Source organism: Halichoerus grypus, chromosome 10, assembly GCF_964656455.1.
Source record: "Halichoerus grypus chromosome 10, mHalGry1.hap1.1, whole genome shotgun sequence".
In the NCBI taxonomy this organism is placed as follows: Eukaryota; Metazoa; Chordata; class Mammalia; order Carnivora; family Phocidae; genus Halichoerus; species Halichoerus grypus.
This window is the reverse complement of record NC_135721.1, coordinates 80210560-80218267: the sequence shown is the minus strand read 5'-3', so window position 1 is coordinate 80218267 and position 7708 is coordinate 80210560.

Here is a 7708-nt window from a genome sequence, read left to right as displayed (position 1 = left end):
AGTAGGATTTATTGCTTGCCTCCCTGGCAAGTAGCAACAGCTCTGGGAGTGGGTGGGAATGCTCTAGGGGCAACAGAGTTAGGATGCTGGAAATTACAATAAGGTCTCATTGACTCTGAACCATTAACACAGGCGGGTGGCGTCTACCATCGTTGGAAGTTGGCAGAGTTCCAAGATATCTGTGTCCTTAATCTTGGGATCACTTACCCACAGCACTTAGAGATGGCCAGGGCATGGAGGGCTCCTATCCAAATCCTACCCCAGAGCCACAAGGTAGATCAATATCATCACCCATTAAAATAACACCTGGAACCGAGAGAGATATCCTCTCCACCCCTGTCTTGGCAATGCTTAAAACTTAAATATAACATTGTGAGAATTATAGACTCTCAGAGTTGTAGGTCCTTGAAGGTAATGGGCTCAGTCCTTGGCCAAGGCAAGAGTTCCATCTGCAATCTGTGTCAGAGCCAGTTGGCCAGTAACTAAAAGCTCAGGTTTCTTCTTCCAGAGTGTGGGATTGTCTTGGGAGGCAGCTATGCGTGCCTTCTTGCATCAGGAGGGATCAGGTGACTAGTTCACCTGTAGATGGACGTGGAAATGCTGTGTATCAATCAGGCGCAGTCCTCGGCGGGAGGCAGAGGACTCCAAGGCCCTGCAGTGGGCAGAGCAGCACGATGGAAGGTGCGGGGTCCTGCATCACCACCCACATTATCACCCCTACCAGCTAGGATGCTCACGTTGGACATGAGTCAGAAATAAACTGGTATTGCAATAAGGCACAGAAAATGCATTGCCCTAGCTAATGCACAGAAGATTTTTGTTCTGAGAAACTTCCTGGTTTAGAAGACGGTCCACTCTATTTCTGAATTAAAAGATTACCATTCTTTATCACACATCGAAATCCCCCTCCCTCTACCTTCCACATACTGGCCTCAGCTCAGCCACACCCAATGATCCAAGTCCCATCACTTACATGCAGATCTGTATTGACAAAGGGTTATCTTTATGAGCAGTTGAAGTACAGCTTTGCTGCGGGAGCGCTAAAGCACGGGGAGTGGTACTCCGTGCCCTTTACCCTGCTGAGCAGTTGAATGTCAGCAGGTGATGAGAACAAGCTATGATTGGAACCAAAGGCAGGTAACCATAGTCCAGAACAGTGAAATGCTCGGGCTCAAATCTGAACTCTGTCCCCTGCCACATTTACCCTGGGTCTCTCCTCTTCAGCGTTTCAGAGTTGTAGGAGGTTGAACGAGGTTGCAAACCCATTGTATTTTCGAGATTGCATTTTCCCAGAAAAAGGGCTATAGCAATATTTTCAGTCTCACATGTTCTTGTAAAACCTTGCCACGCTCCCATCAAGAGGTGCAGTGTCTTTGGCCAGCTCTTTAACCTGCACGAGCTCTTGTGACCAGTACCTGTGACTATCTGCGTGAGTGGGGTGCAGAGGAAGCAATCTGCATGACTCCTGAGATGATGAGGCTTATACCTCCTCCCTCTGTGGGGCTGCTCACCTTGGGACGCAGGCCACATGGAGAGGTGTCTGGCTGGCAGCCGCTGCCAAGGTCAACCAGCACGGACAGCCAGGCATGGGAGCCTTCTGACTCTAGTCCCCACTGTCACACTGAGTGGAGGAGAGACATGCTATTCTCACAGAGCCCCGTCCAAGTGACAGATGTGTGAGCAAAATAAATAGCACCACTGTTTTAAGCCTCTCAATTTCGGAGTGGTTTTTTACACGGCAACAGATAACTGGAACATTTCACTATGACCTTCTATGACAAGGCCTACAAATATTGCCCCTATTCTGGGTGAGTAAGAGTGAGCACGTCAACAGAGGTCACACCGGGTCTATCAGATTTCCTAGGGAAAAAAAAAGCCATAATTTCAAATATTTGTAGAGTCATGTGGTTGGGGACCACATTCAGTGCCTGTTTCTTAGAGCAGAGAGAATAGGTAAAAGTTACTGAAACATGAATGCAGGCCAGGTACGTGGAAGGACTTTCCCGATTGTGGACCGAGCCCGGCAATCCTCTGTTGCTGGCAATGTCCACGTGGAGGTGAGTGGACGCCAAGCTACAGGGATGTTGGCATGAGGCATAAAAGCTGAGTGAGGGGACATTCTAAATTTGGTTCTGCACCTGAATGGCCTTTGATGCCTTTACAAAACGTTTTCTGGAAACCATCATCCTAGGCACACGCAAGGCTATGACCTGGCTTGTCAAGGAATGTCTGAGATCTTTCCTTTGACGGTAGCTCTGAGGATATGCCAAGAATGATTTGTCAGCCCTGGAGTCTCTGGAAAGGATGTCCGTTGAGCTACACGGAAACTTTCAATATGTATCTTGTTCTAGAAGGGTCTATGTCTTTCACCACAGCTCAGAATGAAAACAACTCTCGACAGATGCACAATACAATTCTAACCTTTCCTGAGAAGGAGGCGAACATCATCTTATCTGTGAAAAGTTTCCATTACTCTTCCTCATGAGATTGATGATTCTACTTCAGCTCTGTATCTTTCATAAAGTGTTTCACATTTTTCTAGAAAACACATCAGTATTATTTATAATTGACAACCCCCCCCTGGATGATTTAGGACATACTTCTGCCAAGACACAAATTTAGATATTAAATATTATTCAATGTCAATTATGCTGTGATTATTCTGGAAGCTTTTTTTTATATGCAATTTTCACTCATTTTGCTTATGACTATAATTTAAATATGGGATTTTCTTTATTGTGTTAAACAGATTACCAATGCAGTGCTTTAGCTTAATAACTGTACCATGCATACAAGTTTAACTACTTTCCAAGTTCTTGAGCCAAACTAAAATAAAGTGTGTTATGTCTCCAAATTGGAGAAGAGAATTTATTATAATTCTTTTGAAGACTGTGAAAGAAAACAGACAACTGCAGGATTATTTTTAATTCCCAAAAAGAATTTGAAATATTTTTGTCATAGTGCTATGGAAACTGCAGTCAGTAACAAGGAGATACCTCATCTGAGTAAAATGTTCGTTGCCTTAGATATTTATTTAAATGAACGACCTCTTTCATCAGTTTGAACAAATTCATGTTCAAATGTTAATGTTCCAAGTAATCACTCCAGTCTTCACCTGATCAGATTAGAGAGGTCCAGAGATTTGTCTCAGAACCTCCCTCTACATTGTCTAAGGATTACCAGTCTGAAGGGGCTGGCTGTTTCCAAGGCATGCAGGGGGAGCACTGGAGGCTGTGAGGGACCCCCCAAGGCCCCTGGTACCTGCTGCCTTTGCTCCCCACGCTGGCCCTGCTGGCCTCAGGCATCCTTTAGGGTGCGGTCACCCTGCCTCTGCTCATCTGGGCAAGAAGGGGGGGGATCCCAATATATGCTTCTCCGGCATGACCTACCATGTCAGGGGTCTGGGCTCACTCACTATTACAACAGGGCCAGGTCTAACTGGATGGCCACGAGACATTCCAGGGGCCAGTCCCCGCCTCGGTCCACCTTCAGCCAATGGACCCCTCCAGGTAGCATCTCTTGAAGTTACCCTCACAAGAGGTTGGGTAGAGAAGGTCTTCCAGCTTCAGCCAGCTCAGCTGGGTTAGCTGACCCACGACCACCAAGACCTAGGTCATCAGACCAACCTCACTTCTCTTTTGATGAGGGACCACTTACACTTTGGGTGCCCCTCCTTCTAGTACTTTTCAGTCAAAAACGTATCTTGGTGAAGGGCTGAGGCGATGATGGAAACTGGCAGCCTCTCAGCTTTATATACCAAGAGGTTCAGGGTAGAATAGCTTTTGTCAAGTCACACACACACACACAAAACCCAAAACACCGTCCTACTGACTTCCCGCAGGCAGCGGCTACCTACCTGTCCCACCTGTCTATAACTAGAGGGAGCACTCAGATATTTCTTCCCATCCAGAGAAACTGCGCCGTGGCGCCTTGCAGCCTCACCTACAATCAAAGTGTCAACTCACATGGGGCAGCTTATGCAGGTTTAAAAGTAGTTCAAATCCTGCCTAAGCAGGTATCCAGGTATCTCAACGTTAAGAAACAAAGGTGAGCTTCTGTGGGCAATAAGATCCTGTGGACTATTGAGAGTCACACCGGAATGACCTTGAACAACTGCTCCAGTGAAGCGAATGCATGGCATGTATTTTGCAAGCTTGAGAATGTTCCTCTGTCACCCTCTCTGTAATGGGAAGGGCAACATTTGTGTAGCACTAAATCACATCTGTGAAGCATTTTGCAACCTGCAGATGGAAAGTGTTATGAGTCACTGGGAGTGACTGATGAGGCCCCCTGGTGCAGGCTCCTCTCCTGTGGTCCATGGAGGAAGTGGGAAGGACTCTTCTCTTCAGGTTCCAACGAAGAAACCATGCTTGCTTTTTTCACCACAGCTTCATCCATCACCTCCAGGAAAATGACTCCCAGATTCACATCCCCAATTCTGATATCCCTCCGGAGCTCTGTTTGAATCACATCCCTAACTTTGAGACATCTGCACCGCCCTGGCCTGCCAGCACCTCAAACTCATGTGCCTAAAATAAAACTTGTTGTCTGGGCCCTTAAGTTGGCCCCTCCAGACTCCCCTTTTCAGTGGAGGGTCTCCATGATTCCTTCTGATCTTCCTCCTGCATCTAACCAGTGAGAGGAGACATTTATTTTTATGTGTGTATTCAACAAGTGTTTCCTCAGTACCTGCTCTGCGTAAAACACTGTGCTTGCTAGTGGGGAGGATACGAGCTTAAATCCGGATCCTCAAGGAGCTTGGATTCAGGGAAGGGAGACAAAGCATTTATGTTGCACGAGAGAGACGGACAAAGTGAAAATGAAGATTACAGATAGGGTTTTGAAGGGAAACGGGAACGTACTTTTGGGGGAGAGGGTTTATGTTTGCTGAGTGCCCACTCTTTGCTCCCGTATATGGCACACTGCTTTGGTTTGGGTTTTTCCCCAGAAGCAGATCCCGAGAGAAGGATTGGAGGCGGGTGGTATATTTGGGAGAGGGTCCTAGGCAGCATCTGCTGGGGTGTGACACAGAGAGAGGGAAGTCAGCCAACAGAGTTCCACTGTGGGCACGTGAAGCCTAACCCTGCACAGGGTCTTGGGGAGCCCATGTAGAGCTATCCTTCCCAAGGGCCAAGAGAACTGTCTGCCATTGCTGAGGGTCGCCCTGGCATTTAGAACTGGCTACATGCCCTCGAGCAGAGAAGACTCCAGGCAGCCACAGAAAGCCGTCCCCCCACCCCTGCCCTGTGCAATTGTGGGCTGGGGCAGTGAGGGCTGAGAGGACAGGAGCAGAGCCCTGACAGCCACCAGCCCACGTACACTGTCTCACTGAAGTCCCTGCTGAAATGATAAAGCAGGTTTAACTCATCTCACTCTCAATAGGCAGGCTTGGGCAGCCTCGGTAACTTGCAAGATAGTGAACTGGTCGTGGTGGAAAGAGGCTTGACCTCATGCCGGCTTGACGCTATAGTCCACGATCTTGGCTCCACAGCCCAAGCTGGGAGACGTAGCAGGCTGCATGGAGGAGACATCAGAGACGTCGTGAATGTGTGTGGCTCTCCTGAAGCCTGCAGGTCGACATTGCAGGTTTCAGCTGTGGCTCCAAGCTGGTAATACCCTCACACCTGCCTTTTCTCCTTTGCTGGCTAGCGGGGTGACCGTGCGCCCTCGCTGCCTTTTCCAGTTCTTTTCCGACCCTCATGGTCACTCCATGTCCGTTTCTCTCTGTTGCTTTTCCTTGCCTCCCCTGCAGCGCGGGGCTCCCCAAGGCTCTGCCCTCCGAAAGCTTTCCGCGCCTCTTCTCCACAGATGAAAGCACTGCACCACCCCCCCCACCCCCACCCCCATCTTCCTGCTGCCTAGAAGCTGATGATTTCAAGTGTGCATTTTCAGCTCTTGCCTTATTCATGAGCTCCAGGGGTTGGGAGGATATAAAAGAGACTCTGGAGTTCCATCCTTTGTTTGTAAATCCTGACTGTTCCATTGCGGAGCTGTGTGACCCTGGGCAAGTTACTTATCGTCTCTCTGCCTCAATTTCCTTGCCTGTAAAGGGGAGGCAGCGTATTAATTGGACCTCACCCTGGGGCTGTGCCTGGCAGGGGCCTCTCACTCTGTGACCCACTTGAATAGCTCTGGTAGCTCCACCTGCTTGTTGCCCAGCCTCCTGCAGGGCCCCAAGGTCCTTAGCACCCAGACCCCTACTCCAATGTCGTTTCAGTTTTTATCTCTATTTCTTTAAATTATGGTGAAATATACTTAATATAAAACTTACTGTTTTAACCATTTTATGTGTTCGGTGGCATTCAGCTCATTCACGTTGTTGTGTACCTTATGTTATTTGTTAACCAATCTTGTGTCTCCTGGCTTCCGATTCCTCCTTGCCCCAGATGACAGCATTTCACAGCTGCCCAACTTCCTAAACATCGCAATGCCCTGGGAGAGACCCTTGATGGCTCTTCAGGGCCTCAGGGTCCAGCTAATCCTTGACTTTCTAGCACTTCCACGGTATGCCTTTGACTACTTACTTTCCAAACCCATCACTCCCTGATCTGCCGGGGAGGTTTCTTCTCCATGCTTCACACTCCACCTCTGACCGTGCAGATACTCTTCTCCCTGCCCTGGGGGTCGTCTCCCCTCTAGCTCAGGCAAATCCAGTCCATCCACGAGACCGTAGCGCCTCCTCCTTGGAGCGCTCCTGGCTGACACGTCTGTTGCCCTTTATGGTAACATGTTTCAGTAGGTGGCCTGACTTCACAAGCAGACTGCAGATCCTGCAGATGGGCTATGAACTTTCTGCCTGCCGATTCTCTGGGGCCTACGACACTGCCCTACCAACTGAAAGGGTGCTCATATCCACCGAAAATAGAAATGAAGGGAGCTTGCTCTGGAGATCAGAACAAGAAATAAGGATTTGGAGGGGCAGATGTTGAGTGGAAAGAAGTCCATGTGCTTTGCAGAAAAGGGAGAACTGAAGAGTCAGGTCTGCGGACCAAGTGGTGGCGTGTGTCTCCCGCTTGCCTTGTCTCCATGCATTACAAATATGAACATTAAGTACTGGAAGCCGCGAGTTCCACAGCTATTAGGAGTCTTGCTATTATGACCTCATGTTCGTACATACAACACATACTATGTGAAATTAAGTTTGAGAGATTCATTCCTTTTTATAAAAAGGAAGTGCAACAGAAGGTCCAGATCTCAGATGCTGAAAAGCATTTGTTATGATCTCATGTGGTCTTGGAGTGAGATGGAATTTAGACGTCAACTGGTTCAGCCCTTTCAAACTCATTTTAGTCCAACTCTGCAGATTTTTATTAAATGCCTACACTGCTCAGAACATTTTTGACAGGTCATAATGACCAATAAAACACAGTCTTTGCCCTTGAGGAGTTTGTGGGCTGGTAGGGGCTACAGGACTGCTACAACATAAATATAAAGGTAGGGAAGAATACGAAAGATGCAGGGGAAAAGGGCCAAGTGGATTCAAAAGAGAGGCTATCAGGAAGGGCTTCTTGGAGGAGGTGGTCTGTGAGATAGATGGGTTTTCATAGGAAGAGAGATACAGCACAAGTAACATGCATGGGAAAGAAGGTGCAAGTTTGGGAAAGAGCTTGGAAGATGAAGAGTCACAGCCCATGGAAAACCAGCTGGGAGAAGGCAGAAGCCCTGCACTGAGAAGCAAGGCTGGCTCCGCAGCATAGACTCTGGAGCA